Source organism: Notamacropus eugenii, chromosome 1 (assembly GCF_028372415.1).
Source record: "Notamacropus eugenii isolate mMacEug1 chromosome 1, mMacEug1.pri_v2, whole genome shotgun sequence".
Lineage (NCBI taxonomy): Eukaryota > Metazoa > Chordata > Mammalia > Diprotodontia > Macropodidae > Notamacropus > Notamacropus eugenii.
Window position 1 is genome coordinate 20,525,215 of NC_092872.1, and position 23,923 is coordinate 20,549,137.

The 23,923-nt window shown below is 37.5% G+C and overlaps 1 long non-coding RNA gene across 1 annotated transcript in view; it reads right to left on the reverse strand.

Annotated features, from left to right (window-relative positions):
- Window positions 1-6,228: 6,228 nt before the first annotated feature.
- The window catches only part of LOC140522437 (uncharacterized), a 60,985-nt gene continuing 43,290 nt past the window's right edge, over window positions 6,229-23,923 (reverse strand). Inside the window, exon 3 of the long non-coding RNA XR_011973346.1 lies at window positions 6,229-6,716. This is a non-coding gene — a long non-coding RNA (uncharacterized lncRNA). The remainder of the gene's footprint in view (window positions 6,717-23,923) is intronic.

Here is a 23,923-nt window from a genome sequence, read left to right on the forward strand (position 1 = left end):
AAATGAGAGCAATTCTTTTTTTAAAGGTTTCAAAATTTTACAGTTTACTTCTCTACTGAGAAAAAGAGGATTGTCAGATGGCAGGATAATTGGGAGAATCCAAGTCAATTTTCTCAATTTATGTGTGACATTGAGAGTTAGTCCATGCTTTTCACAGCACTTTCTTGCTAGCCCATGCCTTTTCTCAAGGAGGATGAAAAGCACAGTCTATTTTGGGGGGTGCCAATAACTTTACGTATCCTTGCTCCAGTCACCTACCACTTAGCCCTGGCAAAGTTAGCCTGCTGACCTAGCATGACCTGCTGATGCAGCACTTTCTGGTTTGCAAAACTATACACCTGGAGGAGACTGGCAAGCATTCTAAGGCATATATTTGGCAAATACTTCAGCTCTTCTTTCAATAGCTAGGTCTAACAGGAAGTTTTGAGTAGCACTGTCTGCAGACAAACATCAGGTTGGCGCATTCAAACACAAATATTTAGCTTGCTAATGACTTCTAGGCACTTTCTAGTACCTGGGAAACAGTTCTGATTTGATCTCTCATAAGACTAACTCTATTTTCTCAAGGAAGAACAATTTCTGGGTCCTGAATATAGTTTTGTTTTGACTTAACAGATGCATGGGAGATTCTTTTGAGTGGTGATGGGAGAGCATCGTGTTTGTTTGGCTTCTCTTCACCGCTGATGGACTGGAAAGTAACAATCAGATGTTAGACGCAGCAGTGAGCACTTTCCAGTTGACATTGCCAGCCACAGAACAAATATGATCTAACCCTTGCTTCAAGGAGACAGCAAACAGATGATAAACAATGAGTTTCCAAGGCCAGTATTCAACCTACTGTGTCCTGGTTCCTTCCGGATTTTTAATTTATGGGTCATTGCCTTGGTAAGTGGTTTATATGGATCCTATGCCTTGTTTACCCAACATGCTCTTTAATTTTACTTAAATTTCTAGCTCAGTCTATATATGATGTGATGTAACGACATTAAGAGCTGCATTCCATTTTCCATGCAGGAGTATGCTGACTCATCATTCTGCTGTGCTCTAGGAAAAGACAAAAAATCTGAAAGCCCTAATATTTCCTCTTTCAATAAAAGCTCTAACTCACACTTGGGAAATATTGCTGCTATAATAGAAGAAGAATATTCCGTATTCCGGCCATGTGGTACACACATTGGCATTATGCATACAAGGTCAGGAAAGAACAATCAGAGACAAGAAACCATCATCTCCATCCTGACTTTTCTAGGTCATGATGCCTCAGGAAACTGACCTGGTCCAATACTTACAAGTTTTTGAACAGTTGAGAGTACACATCACATGTAGGATGAAAAGATGAATTATAATAAACCTTTCTTCACACCACCACCCTGTCATTTTCAAGGTATATTAATATATATAACCTTAATGCTTAGGTTGAAAACCCTGGATTTGGCTCCCAGCACCAACACTGGCTAGTTACGTTGATTTAACTTAGTTATTTAACCTCCATGAGGTTTAGACTCCTTGTCTATAAAAAAAGGCTAATGATGGGTAACCTCCATCATAAGGTAACATATGTTCAAACATTTGATGAATTTGATCTAACGTTAAGTATTGTCAGGAGAATCTAAATTTCTCTGAGCTTTTCATTTAATGAAAGCATATGAAAATTTAAAAATCTGGGTTTTAATGGCCATTTGGATTCATTCCTCTATCAGCAAGAAAGAAAATGCAATCTTAGACTGCCTTAAGAGAGGAGTTCCATCCGGGAATAAGGAAGTGAAAGTTCCTCAGTACTCTCTTTCACTGCCAGATCATATCTGGACTGTTTGTGTGAAGGCCTGGATGTCACATTTTAGGGCTGACATTGATAAGCTGGAGAGTGGTCAGAGTAGGGCAACTTAGTTAATGATTTTAGTCTGCATAATTATCTATTGAGAAAGAATTGGAGATAGTTAATTTAGTGAAGACAAGTCAGATATGATAATTGCTTTCAAGTACTTGGAGACTTGTCATGGAGAAGAGGGGTTACAATTGTTGTCTTTGACCCCAGAGGGCAGAACTGTGAACAGTGGCAATAAGGCATAAAGAGGTAAGTTGAATGTGTTGAAAGGAAAACTTTCCAAATAATTAGGGTGATCAATAAAAATATCTATGGATACTCTAATTATAGCAAAGAACCGGAAGCAAAGGGAAAGGGGTGGTCTCATTTGGGGAAATGGATAAAGAAATTATGATATATAGATTAATAGAATATTATTGCTTGTTAAGAAATTGTTAGTGAATGTAGGAGGGAAGGAGGGAAGGAAGGAAGGAAAAAAGGAAGGAAGGAAGGAAGGAAGGAAAGGAGTATTTATTAGTTACTTCTATGTGCAAAGCACTGTGCTAAATGCTAGGAAGGTGAATAAAAAGTCAAATAATCCCTGCTCTGGAGGAGCTCTCATTCTTATAGAGACAACACACAGATGGTTTTAGCTGCAAGTGAGATGTAAAGCTTTCATGGTCTCCTGGTTCTTAATGTATAGCAGCAAAGCTGATGGTGATGAACCTTTTTTCATGTTATTTCTACCAATTAAATTGCATCAGTTTCTAGTATTGAACCATTTGACAATGCCAAAGACATTGGTAGCAACAACTTTCTTTTCCAAGTTTTCAACAGCTGTGGCTACAGTACTTGAAAAGCAGTCACCAGGCCTCATCTCCAGGAGGGTTGCCTTCCACTAACTATTAAGATTACAAAGGTTGAGCTGGATGCAGGACAAGTGGTGTGGGACATGCTGTCACTCTCAAGGCTCTTGAGCTTATCCACCTGTTGATGGCATTTGATTGGTGAAGGTGGTGAGGATAGGGAGTTCTTACTCTATAGTGGTTGCTCATCTCAGTGACAACTTTGGGGTGCATTATGGAATCAGGGCTAGTAGCTTGGTGGGCATTTCACTTTTTAAGTCTCTTAACTACAGGATCCCGATTGTTTCCATCAGAGTATGAGGGAAGGTAGTAGTCAAGGTGGCAGCCATGGTTTTATTTGTCTAATAATTCTGCCTTCTGTCTCTTCCCTAGGATGTTTTGTTTCCTAGCTAGTCTGGCTTCCTATACTCTAGTGAAAGTTGGTTACCAGTTTGGTGGTGATGGTTGACCCCTTCTCCACAAGAGTTGCTAATTGTGGATGAATTGGACTGAAATGAATAGTTTGGAGAAGCATGAGAAGATCTGCATGAATTGGTACAGAGAGAAGTGATCAGAATCAACTAGAGAATGTATACATAACAGCAATATTAAATAGAAAAACAATTTTGAAAGACAATATCTCTGATTGACAAAATGACTAGTTATGGCTCTAGAAAACCAACGATGAAGCATGCTGCCTACTTCTCCACCAGCTGGATTTTCTGACTTCCTTCAAGTGGCAGACAAAACTCAACAAATATTTATCATGGACCCTATAATGCAGGATACCATGTTAAGGACTATAGATGTAAAGATAAAAATGAAGAAGAAAATCCTTTTTCTCAAGGAATTTACATTTCTTACAAAAGCAACAAAATAGAGAAGCATAGGAGCTCTAAAAACTAGGGGATTTCTGTATAGTCTTCACAAAAATATTGGCACCTGATCTAGACCTTGAACAAAGCTAAGATTCCTAAAAAGTAGAAGCAAGGGCAGAATGAACTCCAGGCACAGAAGCAAAATCATGGAGAGTGGAGAAGGAATGATGAGCCCAGAACTTGGCAAATGTGCCAAGCTCACTGTAACATAAAAATTCTAGCCTGAGGAGGAGGAATAACATGAAATAAATCTGGAAAGATGGCTGGATAGTGAGCGACTTTGAACACCACACAGAGGAGTTTAAGTTTTTTGTCCTAGAAGCAAGAAGAAGTCACTACAGATTTTTAAGGAAGTAAGTATGTGGTCAGATCAACTTTTAAATGCTAAACAGGATATATTCAGAAGAGAAAGAATGAAATCAGGGAAGATAATTAGAAGACTGGTGCAATAAGTGAGGTGAATGTTAATAAGGATCTGAAATAGTAGAGCGGTCATGTGAGGGTAAGAAGAAAGACATGAGAAATGTTATGGATTTGTATTTGGCAAGCTAATAACTTTTTTGCATATGAGGGAAGGCAGAATAAAAGACAATTTCAAGATTTGCAAACCTAGATGATTGGTATGATCACAAAAATCCAAAATGTGGAGGAAAGGTAGATTTGAGGAGAAAATCTGGAGGAGGGGGTAGAGTCAAGATGACAGAGTAGAAAGACTCATACACTCAAGTGCTTCCCCCACAGCCCACAAAATACCTGTAAAAAATGACTCTCAACAAATTCTAGAACAGCAGAAGCCACAAAACAACAGACTGAAAGAGATTTCCAACTGAATGTAGCCTGGAAGGCTGACAGGAAAGGTCTATCCCATGGGATGCTGAGCAGAGTGGAGCCCAGCCCTGGCCACACAGCATGGGGAGGAACAGGACTGCAACAGGCCTCTAGGGCAGAGTCTCCAGCAGGGAGGGTCCCAGATCCCTCATCCCACAAGTGACAAAGGAAGCTTCAAAGGTCAGTGTGGGAGGGCTTTCCTAGCTGGGTGAGAGGGAAGCAGGGTCCCCCCAGCACTGGCCCTAAACAGTGGCAGAGGCAGCAGCAGCAGCAGAAAGTTGGCAGCTATAGTGGCTACAGAGGCAGTCTGGGTCCACTGTCTGAACCACTCAGCTTAAAGCCTCTGGGTAAAATTAAGCAGGGGATCTGAACCTCAGCTCTGAGTGGCAGTCTCGCCCCCACCCAAAGTCCCTGGGAGATTTGAGCAGCTGATCTGAATCTCAGCCTTGAGCATGGTCCTAGGGGGAGGAGGAGCACTAGGACCTTCCTCTTGACAAAAGATTCAGAAGTCAAGTAACTGGATGGGCAAATACCCAAAAAAGAGGAAAAAAATAACACCATAGAAGGTTATTTTCTTGGTGAACAGGTATCTCCTTCCATCCTTTCAGATGAGGAAAACAAGGCATATTGTCAGAGGAAGTCAAGGCTTCTGCTTCCAGTACCTCCAAAATGAAGATGAAATGGGCTCAGGCCATAGAAGAACTTGAAAAGTGAGTCAGCAGCTTGCTAAAGGAGAACCAAAAAAATGCTGAAGAATATAGCACTTAAAAAATAGTCTACCTCAATTGGAAAAAGAGGTCCAAAAAACCAATGAGGAAAAGACTTGAAAAAGTAGAATTAGTCAAATGGAAAAGGAGATTCAAAACCTCACTGAACAAAACAGTTCTTTAAAAATGAGAGTGGAATTCAGGGAAGCTAATGACTATACAATAAACCAAGAAGTTACAAAACACAACCTAAAGACTGAAAAATTAGAAGATAATGTGAAACATCTCATTGGAAAAACAATTGACCTAGAAAATAGATCCAGGAGAGACAATTTAAAAATTATGGGACTACCTGAAAGCCATAATCAAAAAAAGAGCCTTGACATTGCCTTTCATGAAATTATCAAGGAAAACTGTCCTGATATTCTAAAACCACAGGGCAAAATAAATATTGAAATAATCCACCTTTCACCTACTGAAAGAGACCCAAAAAGGGAAATTCCTAGGAATATTGTGGCAAATTTCAGAGTTCCCAGGTCAAGAAAAAAAGCTAGAAAGAAACAATTCAAGTATTGTGGAAATACAATCAGGATAACACAGGATCTGGCAGCATCAACATTAAGGGATCTAAGGGCTTAGAATAGGATATTCCAGAAGTCAAAGGAACTGGGATTAAAACCAAGAATCACCTACCCAGAAAAGCTGAGTATAATACTTCAAGAGAAAAAAATGGTCATTCAATGATATGGAAGACTTTCAAGCATTCATGATGAAAAAAACTAGAACTGAATAGAAAATTTGACTTTCAAACACAAGAATCAAGAGAAGTATGAAAAGGTAAACAGGAAAGAGAATCATAAAGGACTTTCGAAAGCTGAACTGTTTACATTCCTACATGGAAAGATAATATTTGTAACTCAGACTTTTCTCAGTGTTTGAGTAGGTGGAGAGATTACACACACACACACACACACACACACACACACACACACACACACACACACAGAGTACAGATTGAGTTGAACCAGAAGAGATAATATCCATAAAAAAATAAAGTAAAATTAAGGGAGAGGAAAATACTCAGAGGAGAAAGGGAGAAATGGAATGCGGCAGGCTATCACTCATAAAACAGATAAGAAAAATCTTTTTTTTTTTTTTTTTTTTTTTTTTTTTTTTAGGGTGAGAAAATGTTTATTCTGAATTGGCACCAAGCTGAGGGTAGGATGGAGAAGAGGTAGGGGGTGGGGCAGGGGGTTGCATTCTAGGGGAGCTGGTCCCTTTCCTCTGCACTGCAGTGTCCAAAGTCCATCCAGCCATATGCCGCATCCTCTTCCTGCCATGGTCCTTACTTCTTGGACAGATCTGTCATGAGGTGAGGAAGGTTCTGAGGGCAGAGTTGTCTCCAGTGGTGGAAAGGAGAGCCCAGAGCCATTGGCCATCTCAGTCCCAGGCTTTTACTGGCATCAGGGCCTGGAGGAGTGTCCTGAAGCATGGTGTTGGGCTTTGGAGAGGCTTCAGAAAAGGCAGCCAGAGCCAGGGCAGAGATCAGCACGCACCCCCACAGCTGCCGCATCCTGTCTGTAGAGCTCCTGAGGAGGGTTTTAGATGGTGGTGGTGATTCTTCAGAGTGTCCTCTGGGTGTGTTCAGAAAAATCTTTTTCAATGGAGGAGAAAAGGAAGGAGATGAGAGGGGGAAAGTGAAGCTTACTCTCTTCACATATGGCTTAAGGAGAGAATAACCTGCTCACTAAATTTGGTATGAAAATCTATTTTACACTACAGGAAAGTAGGGGAGAAGGAGACAAGTGGGGTGAGGGGCATGATAGAAGAGAGGGCAAATGGGAGAAGGGAGTAACTAGAAGTAATCACTTTTGGGAAGAGACAAGGTCAAATGACAGAGCAGAAAAAAAAGGGAAGGGGACAGGGTAGGATGGAGGTCAATATAGTTAGTCTTACACAACATGACTATTATGCAAGTCTTTTGCAAAACGACACTTATATAGCCTGTATTGAATTGCTTGCCTTCTCATTGGGTGGGGAAAGAGGGAGGGAGAGAAGTTGGAATTCAAAGTATTAGAAATGAATGTTGAGAATTGTTACTTCATATAACTGGGAAATAAGAAATACAGGTAATGGGGTATAGAAATTTATCTTGCCCTAGAAGAAAAGAGAGAAGATGGGGATAAGGGAAGGGTGGGGTGTGATAGAAGGGAGGACACATTGAGGGAAGGGGTAATAAGAATGTAAGGTGTTATGGGGTGGGGGGAGGGGAGAGACAGAGAAAAATTAGAACTCAAAATTTTGTGGAAATGAATGTCAGAATCTAAAATAAATAAATAAAACTATTTTTTAAAAAGATTATAAAAAATAATGAATTCTGTTTTAAAGAGGTCAAGTTGAGATGACTACAGCATATCCAGGTCAAAATATTCAATGAGCAGTTGGTGGTATGGTACTATAATTCTGAAGACAGGTTAGGGCTCCATATACAGTCAGTAAACAAGCATTTATTAACCCCTTACTATGTGTCAGCACTGTTCTGAACAGTTCCAGGAATATAAAGAAAGAAAAACTTCCCAGTACTTAAGAAGTTCACATTTGAATGAAGGACACACGTAAATAAGGCACAGCTAGGTGGCACAGTGGATTGATGACTGGGCCTTCATTTAGGAAAACCTGATTTCAAAAATGGCTTCAGTCACTCACTAGCTTTGTGACCCATGGCAAGTCACTTTCACCTCTGTTTTCCTTAGTTTTCTCATTTGTAAAATGAGGATAATAACAATACTTCCTCCCAGGGTTGCTGTGAATATCCCATGAGATAAAATTCAGAAAAACACTTTGTGTAGATGCATAGGAGATCCTAGAATCAATAAAAGATGGGACATTTCACTTTTTTCAAACTGGTTTTAAATACAGTTTTCTTTGAAACTTTGACCTGGTCTCTTCAAATTCCCAATCCTCTTTTATATCTCCTCCCTTTTCTTGGAAGTTTTATATGATTCATCTGTTTTCTGATCTCAATAACCTTTTATGGAATTTTTTTTTCTGGTTATGCAAAATGGTTGTCAGATCTACGAACAACAAAGTCCTCTATGAATTAATTCTCTAAGGTACAGAAGTATGGCTTGAAACCCCAGGAAATTTTTCTAAGCCTATGTCCTGGCTCTAAGGAACTCAACTGCCAGCCCTCTTTTATCAAAATATTCTAGTCTCCTATAAAACGCACAGATACACACACACATACATCCTATCTCTTGCTTTCTTCTACAAGCCAGGAAATTGAACTTTTATTCCATATATTTATAGAGCTCTACCATTCCCATTAAAAGATACATACCCTTCACTCCAAGGTAGTCTCTCTCTGAACTTTCTCTATTTGAAGTTTTACTGAAAGTTTAGCTGCTCAATCCTTCCACGACTGATGTTATATCATTCAAGACATTTCAGTCATCCCATAGCTTAAGTATGGCTATCTGTCTATCCACCTATCTATTCATCCATCCATCTATCCATCCATCTATCCATCTATCTATCTATCTATCTATCTATCTATCTATCTATCTATCTATCTATCTATCTATCTATCTGTCTGTCTGTCTGTCTGTCTGTCTGTCTGTCTGTCTGTCAGTCTGTCTGTCTGTCTATCTATCGGTCTGTCTATCTAATCTATTTATCTGCTGTCTATCTAGATTAACTATCTTTGCATATATGTATGTATCTCTTTGGATACCCATATCTAGCTATTAGAAGAGTGAGTGAATGGGGAGCCTGAATCCAGGAAGTCCTGGGGACAAGTATTGTCTTGAACAAAAATTAACTAGAAGACTGAGCAAATCACTTATTGTTATTGTTTCAGGCAATTCTCTAAGTCTTGAATTTATAGAGACGGTGCTGACCTGCATCTGTAAAGGAAATATCCCCAGTAGGGAATTCCCTATGCCAGCAAAATCACAGGTCCAGTCCCTGTCCCTATATTTAAAATAAGTTTTATGTGTATTGCTTATGAGCATTTTATGAATGTTTTATGTGTTTATATGCTTCTGTTCCATGTTTTTTTTTTAATGCATCTTTATTTTAATTTGAAACTCTTTTGCTTCTGCCATGAGTATAAGCTCCTTTCAGGCAGGCACCAGGTTCACAATTCATCATGTAAATTCCACACACATGTCCAGGTAAAATATCCTGTGTAAATTCTCATTTAAGATCATTGAGAAAGAAGACTGAATTTGGAAACAGAAAAACTGGATTTGAAAAACTAGTTCTGTCCCTTATGGAAACTTAGATAAGACACTTCATTTTTGTTTCCTCCACCTCCTATCTTTAAAGGAAGATCATGGACTTTATAATCTTTAAATACTATTTTACCTTTCAAATTCTGGGCCCCTATTCTTCAGGCTTTTTGTTTTTTCCCTCAAATTCTCTTCACAAGATATCTCAACCACCTTAGAACAAGTCCCTTCTACCTGCTCTGAATAAGTGTGGAAAGAATAAAAGACTGAAAAAAGAAAGAAAAATATCAGAATGTTTTAAAAAAATCTTTCAAGATTTAAAAATCTTTCTTGCATAGATAGAGATTCTTACCAATGTTTTAAACAGAAACAAAAACCACAGATAATTGGAAAATTTTAGTGTTGGAAGGGGGGCTGAATGAATATTTGTTGAGTCCATTTCTTCATCCAATATTTTTCCTTAGAGAAACTCTGCCCCCAAATCTCAGCTCTTCTTGTGTTTTGTTTTTTTTCATGGAATGAGAGAAATAAAAGAAATTCCCTTCTATCTCTAAACTAAGATCCCTTCAAAGCAGGATGTGAAAAAGTAGCCTGGTACGGTACAAAGCAAGTTGGACAGATTGTCAGGAAGTTGATTTCTAGTAACTCTGTGACTAGGGAGCTGACTAAGAAGCTGCCCTATCCTTAATCCCTGTCTTTCCTTTTCATGCTTTATGAAATAAGGAAGTTAAATTCTGATATAGTCCATTTGAATAGTCCATTTCTGCTTCCAGAAGGTTAAGCACCCAAAACTTGAATCAAAGAAGATAAAATTTCAGGTGGATCTAGGTACGAATTTTCAATCTGGTACCTACTATGTGCTGAGCCACTTAGCCTTTGAGTCTCAGTCTCCTGTTCCATAAAATAAAAACAATACCTGTAACTGATTCCTCATAAAATTGTTATGAGGCACAAATGGGGTGATTTATATAAAGGATAGGACAGGAAGAATTTCATCTTCCTGAGGTCAAACCTGTTCTCAAACACTTACAAGCTGTGTGACCCTAGGTAAGTCCCTTAACCCTATTTGTCTCAGTTTATTTATCTGTAAAATGAGCTGGGGAAGGAAAAAGCAAACCACTTTCAGTATCTTTGCCAAGAAAACTCTAAATGGGGTTACAAAAAATCAGATAAAACTGAAAAAATGACTGAACAATAATAGAAAATGCAAAGAAAGAATTTGTACTAAGAACTGTAGTACTTTCTTACTGATAAACGTCATATTTCCATAGCTCTACATAAAATAAAATATATTTTATGTACTTATATTTAATAACTTATGAGATATACATCTTACAAATTATTTTACATGCATTAGCTTACTGAATAGAACAAGGTGGTGCCAATATTGACACCAATTGAGACTTGAAGTGATTAAGTGACTTACTGAAGGTCATACACCTTGCAAGCAAGTGATGGAGATGGTCGGTTTCAAGACAGAATCTCCTCCCTACATCATATTTCCTTTCAATAACCCAGTTCTATGTCTTTTCCTCTTCAAGATCTGTGTACTTAAAAGGCAATGTGGTGCTGTGAAAACTCTGTTGACTTTGGGTCCAAACAAGGTCTCTGACATTAACTTGCATCCTGGGCCATCTCCAGTTGTCCTGATGAATATCTGGTTGCTGAACCCAGATGGCTCAGGAGGAGAAAGTGAGATTGGTGACCTTGCACAGCCCTCCCTCCTTTTACAGTTGCAAAGTCAACTGCAAGTCACATCATCATTTCCCTCATGTCATGGTCTTCTTCAAAAACGAAGGATAAACATAGACAGACAGCATTAACTATATCTTAAAATGCCTAACTTGTCTAAGTCTCATTTTCCTCATCTGTAAAGTGGGGATAATAGTCTTTACCTCACAAGTTGTTGTGAGGATCAAATGAGATCCATTATATAAAATGTTTCATTAATCTCAGTCATTATCATTATGTCTAATTTCAGTCCTTCATACTTTGAGTAAAATTAATTTCTTTTTGGTTTTCTGCCTCAGTGAAGACAAGGAACACCTTGTTGTTATTCCTATACATATACTTGTAAATTATTAAATGTAACCTTGGCTTTCCTTTTTTGCTCTGCTAACTTTTTATTCATTCTTTCAATTAGTCAGTTTCATAGAAAAAATATGCACTTATAAACATCAATAACAACCTATTTTTCTAAACCAATGCTATAGCCTCCTTGTATTCTTATTGTTATATGTTTTAATCTCTATTATTAATCTATATATATGTGGGTATGTATGTATGTAAGTATATAGGGTGTGGTGATATAGTGTCATCTTGAATACAGAGCTGGCCTCAGGATCAGGACTGCCTGGGTTCAAGTCCTATCTCTAACACATACTGATTCAATGAACCTAAACATTCATTTCACCTCAATCAAATCACTGACTATAAATTTCTTACCTTCATCGATAAAATCAGTTTCTTCTTGGGAAACTCCGTATAATAATGAAATCAGTGGTTCATGTGTGTGTCTGTATTCATACATATATACATACTGTTGCACATGTGGGTAGAGATAGATATCACATGGCTGCAGGTCAATGTGAATCCAGTAGAGGTTTTTTATTTGTTTTTCATTATTTCAAATCAATCAATCAATCATTGAACTGATCATTCAATCAATTGAATGTCAATTGATTATTGATTATCAGTAAGTCTAAATAGGTATACCAGATAATAAATATAATATAATACTTGTATCAATCAGGTAAACAACTATTTTGAATATAAGGACATCTGTCAAATTCCATCTCAGTCTCTTACTTGACTATGTGACTTCAGCTGTGAAGTCACTTAACTGGTCTCAGGTCTTAAAAAATAGAGATAATTATGGTATTCCTTTCCCCATTCCCCCAGGATCAAGTGAGATTTTATATATATATGTATATATATACATATGTATGTATGTATGTATATATATATGTATACATATATAGTTGCTATATGAATACTAGCTATTCTTATCACTAGGATAGCTAGGTGATGTAGTGGATAGAGTGTGAGGTCTCGAGTTAGGAAGACCCTATGAAATAGCTACTGTTATTAAGGAAACCGAAGCAAAAAGCAGTTAAGTGACTTGCCCAGCATCACATAACTAGTAAGTGTATGAGGCCAGATTTAAACTCAAATCTTTCTGAATTAGGATCCACTGGTATAGAGCTTTCCATATTTTCCTTATGTTCTTATGTTGATTCAATTTCTATTGTATCCATGCATTGCAACCCTTGATCAATTTCTGAGTTCCCCAAATGAACTTGATGAGGTTATGAGGTTATAGGGTATAGGCCTTTGGTTGGAGGCAACTAAAGGGCTCCCTTGATTATTTGTTCAGGAACTGGAACCCTATTACCCATCCATGGTTCAGGGGCTCCAATCCCCCAATATCTCAGTAATTACAGACTGAATTTGGTCTCAGTAGCTAAACTGCCTTGCCATTTTTCTCCAGCTCATTTTATAGATGGAGAACTGAGGCAAACAGGATTCAGTGATTTATCCAGTGTCATACAGCTAGGAAGTGTTGGAGGCTAGATTTGAACTCATGAAGATGTCTTCTTGACTCCAAGTCCAGTGCTCTATCCACTGCGCCATCCAGCTGCCCATCCCTTCTTTTAGCTAGTGATTTAAAACAATTTTTTTTCAAATAATAGACAACCTTCTCTCCCTCCTACTTCCCCTTTCCCTCATCACTGAGAAAATAAGAAAAAAGCAAAACCCCTATTATTGGCCATGACTAAAATAAAATATCCCAACCTGCTCTTTAAAATCATCATCTCTCAGGAGATAGGAAGTATGTTTCTCGTTAGTCATCATTATACTGAAAGAAGTTCAGTTCAATAGTGTTCCTTCACTTTTACATACCATAATTTGTTGATCCATCCCCCGATTGATGGGCATTGTCTCAAATTTTCACTTCTTGCCAATCAAAAGAGTTTTAAATATTTTCCTTCACATTTAGAACTTGTTTTGCTTGATATTATTCTCTTGATATTATTCTGCTCTTCCTCTAAATCTCCTTCTTTTCTTATTCTCTTTCTCTCCTGCTTCATTGTTGAGTGAAATGTATTTCCATTCCCAGCTGCGTGTGTGTGTTTCTTTCTTTGACCAATTTAGATGACAGTAAGATTCGTGTGTCTGCTACTTCCTGCTGCAATTTGTGAAAATGTCTATTTGTGTACTCTAATTATGTGAAATAATTTCCCCTAACCTTACTTTTCTGCATCTCCCTCATAATATTCCTCCTGTCTTCTGTTTTCATTATAAAACATAACAAAACCCTTCTCAAGCCTTATATAATCAAACTATCTCTGTGATCCTTGATGATGTCAAGGTTCTGAGGGGACACGTGTCATCTCCTCATATTTGAATGTCAGCAATGTATCCTTCAAAGTTTTCAAAGTTTTTATGTAGCTCTGGTCTTTTCATCAAGAATGGTTGGAAGTTCTCTATTTCATTAAAGGTTTGTGTTTTCCCCCTGTAGCTTTTTATTATTTTTTTCTGGGTAACTTATTCTTGGCTGTAAGGCCATATATTGTGCCTTCTAGAATATCATATTGAAAGTTCTCTGCTTCTTTATAATGGTGGCTGTTAAAGCATATGTGATCCTGGCTATGGTTTCTTAGTACCTGAATTCTTTCTTTTTGGTTTCTTGTAGTACTTTTTCTTTGTCCTTGAAACTCTGAATTTTAACTGTGATGCTTCTGGGAGTTTTCATTTTGGACTTTCAGGAGGTGACCAATGAATTCTTTCTATTCCTACTCTGCCTTCTTGTTCTAAGAAATCTGGGTAGTTTTCTTATAATATTTCTTGAAATATGATGCCTAGCTCCCCACACCCACCAGAACCTCCCTTTTTATCAGGGTGCCAGGTAGCATAATGATTCTTACATTTTTTCTACCATATCCTTGTTTCTTATATTTCCTCAATCTGCTTTCCAGGTCAGTTGTTTTTACTAAGAGCAATTTTACCGTTTCTTCTATTTTTTTCCAGCTTTTTGACTTTGTTTTAATATTTCTTTGCTCCCTTATGAAATCATTGGTTTCCATGGGATCTATTTGAATTTTTCAAGGAGTTTGTTACTTGGGCAAGATTTTGTACTTCATTTGCCAAACTGTTCGTTCCCTTTCCAATCCTTCTATAGCTCTCATTTCTTTTCAATTTTTTTCTCAAGTGCTCTCATTCCATTTATAAAAACATCTTTCATTTTTTTTAGATTCTTGCTTTATCTCTTCCATGAATTCTAGTTGATTTTGTACCCAAGCTATGTTTTTCTCTGAGGCAACGTGTGGATGTATTGGACTAATTCTCTCCTGTGTTTGTGCCTTGAGCATCCCTGACATCATCACAGCTCATTATGGCAGTGTCATCTTTTTGTTTGCCCATTCTTCCAGCCTTTTTCCTCACTTTAGGCTTGATGTTTGGACTGGGGTCTGTGGCACTTCTGAAGGGAATGTCTGGGCTCATCCTATTATCACTTTTTTTAGACTATTGAGGACTTGAAGATCTCAGGGACAGGGTGAAAACTTGAAATCTTTCAAAGTTCCCAAAGGACCCCGATACAGGGCAAAGTCTGATTATTGATTGCCAGACTGAGCACTGAAAGTTCTTACACTGGATTGGTATCTGAGAAAAAATAGATTACTGCAGGACTCTACCCTTATCAGCCAATTAAAAAGCTCTGTTGGTTCAAAATGGGAGAATTAGAGTTTCCCCTTTGGTCTGGGATTTCTGCCCTGGTTACTCTTCTGCAAACTGAGTTAGATATTGGAAGTAAGACCCTGCTTTTCATCTTAAGTCTAAACTTCACCACTTTTGTTGCTTTTGGCTTAGGAGCTTGTTCCTTTCTCCGTAGAACATCTCCATCTTGCACAACTCCCCACTCAATCTGGATCTACAACCTGGGACTAGGTAATAGGTTCCAGTTGGTAATTACCAATAGGTAATAAAGGTTCCAGTTGGCACTTGTCCCTGATACAGTGCCCCAGTGTAGGTCTGGAGGTGCCCTGGTATGGGTCTGAGTCCTGATACACAACATCCCCTTGGGCACAAGAGAGCTCCCTGTATAGCATGCTCCTTGCCTAACCCCATCTCTTTTGTCCAAAAAAAAATCTCCTTTTCTATCTCCCTATACTAAGCTGGGCTGGACAAAAGACTCACTGTGACTGTTTTTTGGATTCCCTTTCAAGATTCAGTCTGGTGAATGTTCTAGATCTGTTAGGAAGGGTTTGTGGAGAAAGGTTCATTTAATTGCTTCCTAGAGAGTTACTGTGAAAATAGAGAAGAGTGGGGTTCATTTTCAGAGGATACTGAAGCAAAGAAACCCTCTTCTACCCTGAAGAGTGATGTCAAATGGGCACTTGCTCAAAAAGAATTCATAGAAGAATTCCTTTACCTGTGAATTTCTTTTTTTTTTTTTTTTTAACTCATAGTAGCTTAGTTCTTAAAATCACTTCTAGTCCTGGGGTATGGGGATGGTACCTCTAGCCTCCTATCCTTCAGTTCTCCCCTCTGGCCTGGATCCTGAAACCAAGAACTCCAGACTCCTATAAGTAGCCACAGCCAGTGGTGTCCCCACCTCCTGCTTCTGCATTCACCAGGCATGGTGCTGCTCGTGTCGGCAGAGGTTCTTTCAATCTTCCCTGGCTCAGATACTCAATACCTGTCACTGTCCCAGGGGTAAAAATTCCTGCAGCTGGGCCTAAGGCAGCCTCCCAACCCAGCTAAACCCAGGGCTTACCACTTGTTGTTTAAACAGATCCAGGACCCAGTCAGAAGGTGTTTACTCTTCGCAAGGACCAAACCTCACCCTGGGACTTTTCTTCAGATTTTCTCTGACTGCTCCAGGAGAACTCCTGTTCTGCCTTTACTTGTTTATTTTTACTTCTCAATATTTGCCCTAAGGTGCTATGTCATCTCCTTTGTGGCAGAAAATCTTGAGAGTTTGGAATTTTCTGACCTGCTCCACCACCTTCTCAAAATCCTCCTAATGTATCTTCTCAATGGTTAGAGTCAAAACAAAGTGAGAGACAGACAGACACAGAGACAGACAGAGACAGAGAGAGCAGGAGGGAGCAAATTGGTTTATCAGGTCAATTTTATAATCCACAGAACAGGATGGTTCCTCTTATAGAAGTCTGGTTTCCTGAACCCCAACTAGCCAGTCACATTGGAGGCAGCTCCAGTCATTAAGGATCGGTCAGGAGTTCTCTCTGTTTCTTCTTAAAATTCTAAGGGCATAATCACTCTCTCCATGGGGATGTACCCATCAAATGCCTTTAAACAATATACCTTTCACATGTTGTGTGGCTATTACTAATACCTTTGTACAAATAGCTCCTTCTTTTCTTTTTAATTATGGTTTTAAAATACCTTCCCAGCAGTGAGATTAAAAGGTTAAAGGATATGGGTAGTTTCTTGACAATCATGACTTACTTGACAGATTGCTTTTCAAAAAATTTACATCAATGTGCTTTGCCAATAGCAATGGATAAACGTACCTGTTTTCCTAGGTCTTATGACTCACACAAAGGAGGGCATGAAGCCTAAGTTTTAGAAAAAAATTGCTGCAGTGAATTGTGACAGGGTCCTAATTCTGACACTTATCAGCTGTGTGACTCTAGAAAAAACCATTTTGGTCTCTATGTTCCTAGTTTTCCCTATTTATAAATTAGGACTAATAATATTTGCACTATCAGCCCCAACAGATTTATGGGAAATTTAAAGCACTATAAAAAAGAGTTTTATTAGAAAAGAGAAAATTAATTTCCTTTTTATATATTGTCTCTTTAAGCCACTTGACTCTTGGTGCATTTGTAAAAGCAAGGACCCCAACATACACAGGAGGGCCTGCTGTAAAGGTTCTTTGATCTGTTTTTCTAAAAGGAAAGCAATTTTTGAGGGATCAACAATCACTTCAATAAAGTACATGTATCATTCACTTAGTTCAGGGGGGAAAGTCAGCACCCTGAACTTCAGGGAAAATACAGGGAAATCAAAATCAACAGACAGGGCTTCTAACTATCTGACATAAGCAATACATGCATCATAGAACAACAGACAGATCCAACTGTCTGACCATTATATACATACGTAGTTACCAGAGAGAGAAGCACCAACTTCTGGGTTTTCAAAGCCTACAGACGCTTTAGTGGCTGCCAGTCTCATCTGGACAAACAAACACTTCTAAAGAGTACACCCCAAAGTAAAACCTCACCTCAGAGTATTTATACAATTTTTAGAGCCAGAGGGCATCAACCCTTGAGAACCAGTGCCTCATTAACATAAGATGTGGTCTTTCCTACAAATCTTCCCTATTCAAACTCCCCTTAATTAACAATAAGCAAAAATGTATTATCAATATAGCATTGACCACTCTCTTTGTCTAAAGTGCAGATAAATTCATCATTATGTTTGTCATTCCTCCAATTGAACTCTCTGTAATCAATACTACCAGAAGCAGTTCTAAAGTGACAGTTCTAGACTGGCCAGTACATTCTTGCCAAATGACAGGATAGGAATGGACCATTTCTATGTTTCAGTATGTAGAAATGGGTCTTCAATTAAGCATTCAAATTTGCAAGTAACAGAGCATTCAAAGTCCTGAGCTAATCTTATTTGCCTGGATCTGTTTGCATGGAATTGGTTGTTTCTATTGATGACAACAAGAAAAGAAAAAGTAGACTCCTTCCAGATGCCAGCCAAACTTTTGAATGTCTCTAATTCTGAAAAATCAAGGGAAAGTAACGGAACACAGAAAAGCCTTTGACACTCATTCAGAAGATGGTGAATGAAGTAAAGGAAGTAAAAAATTACCCGTAAGCTTCACTTGGGCAGCCAGACTAGTCTTTGAGGTTTCCAAGGACTCAGTGGGATAGTGCTGTCTGCCCTAAAGATCTAGTCTTTACATCAGAAAATCTATGAATCTGGGCCCTTTGGAAATTTCTTTTGAAAACATTTCCCTTCCCCATGACCTAAGTCATTCTTCTTGAACATTCAGCCTATTTTTTTGTATTTATATACAGTGAACAAAGGAAGAGGCAGGCCTGAACAGAAAGAATGGAGCATGTAATTCTCTGTCTGGGTTATTATGGAATAGACATAATGTTGAGAATAAAAAAAAAAAAAAAGACCATCTGGCTTTTTTCATGATTGCCCTTTCTTTTGGTTCCCTGTGATCCCAGTTTCCTGTTTTTTCACTGTATTTTTCATTCACTTTATTTTAAAGAAACAAACCTAGATTTCTCTTGAACTCATTTATAGTTTTGGCTTCGATCACCCACCCTTGTAACTCAGTCCACATGTGTTCATTGCTTTGTTGATTGACAATCTCCTTGAGGTTCCTTCTTGAGCCAACTGGAATTTTCAAGTATGCAGATTGGTGTTTCTACTGGGAGTGGCCTGTCTTTCCAGAGTAACCAAACACTTTATTTCAGTTTAATTTTGTTGTTGTTCAGTTGTTTTCCAGTTGTCTTGACGCTTCGTGAACCCATTTAGAGTTTTCTTGGCAAAGATACCAGAGTAGTTTGCCATTTCCTTTTCCAGCTCATTTTATAGATAAGAAACTGAGAAAAACAGGGTCAAATGACTTGCCCAGGGTCACATAGCTAGTATGTATATGTTTGAGGCCAGATTTGAACTCAGAAAGATGAGTCTTCCTGACTACGGGCTCAGTGCTCTGTTCACTGTGCTTCCTAGTTATTCCCCTCCCCCCGCCCCCGACGCAGTTTAATTACACCTGTTAAATTGCTTTGTAGTTACATGGTGAATTCTTTTTTTTTTTTTTTGTGCTCAGTTCCAGACAGCATGAACACAATATAGATTCTACCCCCCCCCCAAATGTTCTTGAATTTTAAGGCACGTGCAACATGTGCATTACTAATTATAAAATTCAAAGAACACAAGGGCATACACAGATAAATGGAATTTTGGAGTCAGTCTTATTATATATTTAAATTGTATTAGCTATCAATAGAATTACATCAGGATTCTTGTTTCAATATGACTTTGAATAACATCACTGAGTCCTGGAATAGTATAAGGTTTCTTCATTGAAATCTACTACTAAAAAAAATAAAAGATTGGTCTAACTATACATAGTGTAAAAACAAAGTGGATGAAAAATTCATATGAAACCAGGCTGACAACTCATAGATATTCACAAGTAATTTGGAGAGGTGCTATACTCAGAACTGAGTAAACAGGAAATTGGACTGAAATGCATTTGAAAAATTGTGCAATACTTTTAATTATCACTGCTGCAAAATTTCATCACCCTCACATTGATCTTCTCCTAGGGATATTTGACTACAAATCATTCTGATGAATCAAAACTGAATTTGGCCCAAAGGGCAAGAGCAATTTACAGGATGAGCTCTGTCGGCTGCAATTTATTACTGATCATGTTTTAGACAGCAAGAAGTGTTGTAAAAAGATAGCATCAGCAAGAAAATGCAAGACTGGAGAAGATAAACTAGTCATATAAAGAAAGATATGATGAATTGCCCAAAGGTTGCAGTGGTATTGTCAGACACTGTAGGAATACGTTGAAGACCCCTAAATTTGTCAGGTATATGCCCAATGGAGGATGTATAGAAAGACACTCACATAGGATGAAATTAGGAGGATGAGGAGGGATATAATTTGCTAGAGAAAGTCTCTATGCAAATGAGAAGATGGATTCATCTAGGCATGTTCATATATGTATATATGTACATATATGTATATATGTACATATATGTAATGTGTGCATACCTATATGTATACATGGATGGATAGATTATGTATACATGTATATATTACATACACTCATAAAGAGTTTGACAAATCTAGGAGGCATTTAAGGAAATTTCTGATGCTCCACCATATTATTAATCCTGACTTGAAAATTTTTGACTTCTATAAGATACTAACTGGCCTAATATTAGATTTGGCCAAAGATAGGGAAGCTACTGACACCCCTTATTTTACTCAGAAAGAAGACAAAATGATAAGTAAAAGGAAGAAAATATGAATAGGAAGTTGAATGAGCAAAAGAGAGAAAAAAAGGCCTAGATATTTATTTCCCCATCTTACTTTAAAAAGATATGTAGTCTAATTTGTCTTTGAGTGTTTTTAAAATGCCATGTAGAGTAGATTGTTTAAAAAAGCTAACATATTAAGTTGATTTACAAGTTATTAGAGCTAGAGATCAAGTAGAATAATCCTTTCATTTTACTCATGAGGAAACTGAGGCATTGCTAATAATATTAATAACAGTTGCAATAACCAAAATTAATGTAGTACTTTGTGTTTTCTAAAGTTTCTTTCATGAATTATCTGATCTGATCTCCAAAACATTATGAGATCAGTATTATAGATGAGGAAAATGAGCTCCAGAAAAATTTTTACTCACCCAGGACCATACATGGGAAAGTAGCAGAACCAAGAATTGAACTTGTCTTTTGATCTTAGTGGTTTTTCTTTCTTTTCATCATAACAGCCTGCCTCAGTTTCTTTTTCATTTCACAGCACTCCGTACCTTCTGAATACATGTATGTCATGCTACAATGATTTCCATTTTACAGTACATAATTGTGATGATGATAGAACCAGGATCCAAAAAGATCTTAATAGGTTTGAACAATGGACAACGGACCAGATCTCAGGATTTAAGGCTAGAGAGGTGTCTAAAAATCATATAGTCCAAACTTTCTCATTTTACGAATTTGAAAATTGAGCCAATAAAAGTTATGTCACTTTCCCAATGTTTCACAGGTAAGAAAGTAGCAAAGATGGCCTTTGTTTCTCTCCTACAAATACTTCTCAGAATGCAAACTATAATAGGAATAAATTCAAAGTCCTACTTGTAGTCTCAAAAAAAATCAACCGCAGAAATCCAAAATGGAAGAGGACTTTCTTTTCATATAAAAATAATTTAAGTGTTTTACCTGTCTATAGCTCAAAAAAGGAGTCAGTAGTATGACATGACCTGAGATAGTTCTATTATCTTGGAAGAAAGTCTCTGGTGAAGTCCTTCAGTCATCTGCACTTGACATCGCTCTCTTGAACATTTGTATCAGTGACTTGGGGAGAAAAATTCTTATAATATTTACAGATCATAAAAAGCTAGGAAAGATAGCTAATCCATGAGGTGACAGTATTGTATAAGGTCTTGAAAGGCTAAAACACGGGGCTGAATCAAATGAGGTAAAAGTTAATGGGGATAAATTTAAAGTCTTGCACTTGGGTTAAAAAAAAATCAGCATCAAGTACAAGATATGGGAACCATCGGTAGATAGTAGGATATTATATCCCAGGGATAGATATTAATTCACCTAAAAAAGCAATTTGTCCAAGAAAGTAGGAAAAGTGTTAATATTAATATATTTCTGAAGCCCAGTATAAAGCAACAGACAGCCACGAAAACTAATACAAATGTAAGCAGCGTGAGGAGAGATAGACCTTCTTGGGGTGCGGGAGAAACAAAGATATGTTCATCCTGCCCTATTCTGCACTGCTCAGATCAAATCCAGAGTACTATATTGAGTACTTAGGACCCTATTTTTAAAATTTTAATTTTTAGCTTATGAAATAAAACAAGCAATTCCATAACACAGTACAAAAAGTTATTGTACATGAAACTGCAAGTCTACTATTCACAGCTTTCTATTCCTTTCAAATATACAATAAAATTATCATGTAAATTTCCTTTTTTCTTTTTTCTGCACTCCTCCCCACTCTAGAGATGGCTATCATCAGACAAAAATAAATGTGTGTGTGTGTATGTGTGCAAAATTATTCTATACATATTTCCATTTACCAGTTCTTTCTCTGGATACAGATGGCATCTTTCTTCATATGTCCTTTATAATTAATTTGAGTATCTATAATATACAAAATAACTTATTCACGCAGTCATTCTTAAAATAATATTGCTGTTACTGTATATAATATTTTTTTGGTTCTTCTCATTTCACTCTTCATTAGAAGTAAAGTAGAAAATCAGGGGGAAATTTCAAAGAATGGTTATTAGATAAAGGTTTCATATCTAAAACACATAAGAACTTTGTCAAATATATAATATGAGTCATTTCCCAATTGATAAACTGTGAAAGGATATGAACAGGCATTTTTCCAATGAAGAAATCAAAGCAATTTATAGTCATATAAGAAACGTTCAAAATCATTATTGAACAGAGAAATGCAGATTAAAACAAACTTGAGATAACATTCTATATCTACCAGATTGGCTAAAATGATTAAAGGGGAAAGTGACAAATATCAGAGAGTACGTGGAACAATTGGGACACTAATTCATTGTTGGTGGAATTGTGAAATGATCCAACCATTTTGGAGAGCAATCTGGAATTGTGCCCAAAAAGTTATTAGACTGCCTATAACCTTTGACCCAGAAATGTTACTGTTTGGTCTATTTTCAAAGATTATCAGAGGAAAAGGAAAAGAACCTCTATGTTGTAAAATGTTTATAGCACTCTTTGTGGAGGTAAAGAACTGGAAATTGCAGGGATGTCCATCAATTGAGCAATGGCTGAACAAGTTGTAGTACATGATTGTGATGGAATATTACTGTGCTATAAGAAATGATGAGCTCAATTATTTTAGAAAAAAACATAGAAAGACTCGCATGAAATAATGATGAGTGCCCCATTTGTAAAGTATATTGAAAAACTCAAGAACATCCATAAAATAGCAACCAGGTTACTGAGTGTAATTGAGTTCATGCTATATGAGGACCAAGGAAGGGAGCAGCTAGGATGGTGAGGGGGCTCATACAATTCTGTAGGTGTGATCTGACCACTGCAGAATAGAGCAGGACTGTCACATTGGTTTTTTTCTCCATCTGTTAATACTGATATGTAAATATGAGAAGAATCTATAATTTTAGTCAGTGTATGAAAATCTCAGTGTGGAAACTTCCTCTGCCAATGCAGATTATAACCTGCCTGTCACTTAGAAAATAAGATTTTGGCTGGGTAGTGCAGTGTCCAGAAACTGTTAGACTTGAAGTCAGTAAGATCTGAGTTCAAATCCAGTCTCAGACACTTGCTAGTTGTGTGGTCTTGAGCACGTCAACTTCTATCATCCTCCATCATCACATCTTTAAAATGAGCCAGTTGGATCTGATGCCTTTTGAAGTTCTTTCTAGTTTTAAATTTATCATCCTATAAGTTTCTTCAAGTGTAGCAAGTTGAAGTTACTTGTTCAAAATCACATAGCTAGTCTCACTGGTGGGAGCTGAACCCATGTCTTCCAAGTCCCCTATTCTATCCACCATACCACATTCCCTTCACCAGTACCTTCCAACTAAATTCAAAGATTTTAAATCCTCTCAAGTCTCAAGGGATTTGATTTATTTTGTCTAACTTGAGAGTACAGAATTAGGACAAGTGGCTCTAAGTTTCAGGGAGACAGATTTTGGCTTAATATGAGATGGCATTTTCTAACAACTGGAGCTATCCAAAACTAGAATGGACTATCTTGTAAGGTAAGTGAGTTCCCCATGACTAAGAGCACTTAAGTAAATGTTAGTTGATACTCTATCAAGGGTGTTTTGAAGGAATTTGAAGGAATTTTGCTATTTGATTATTTG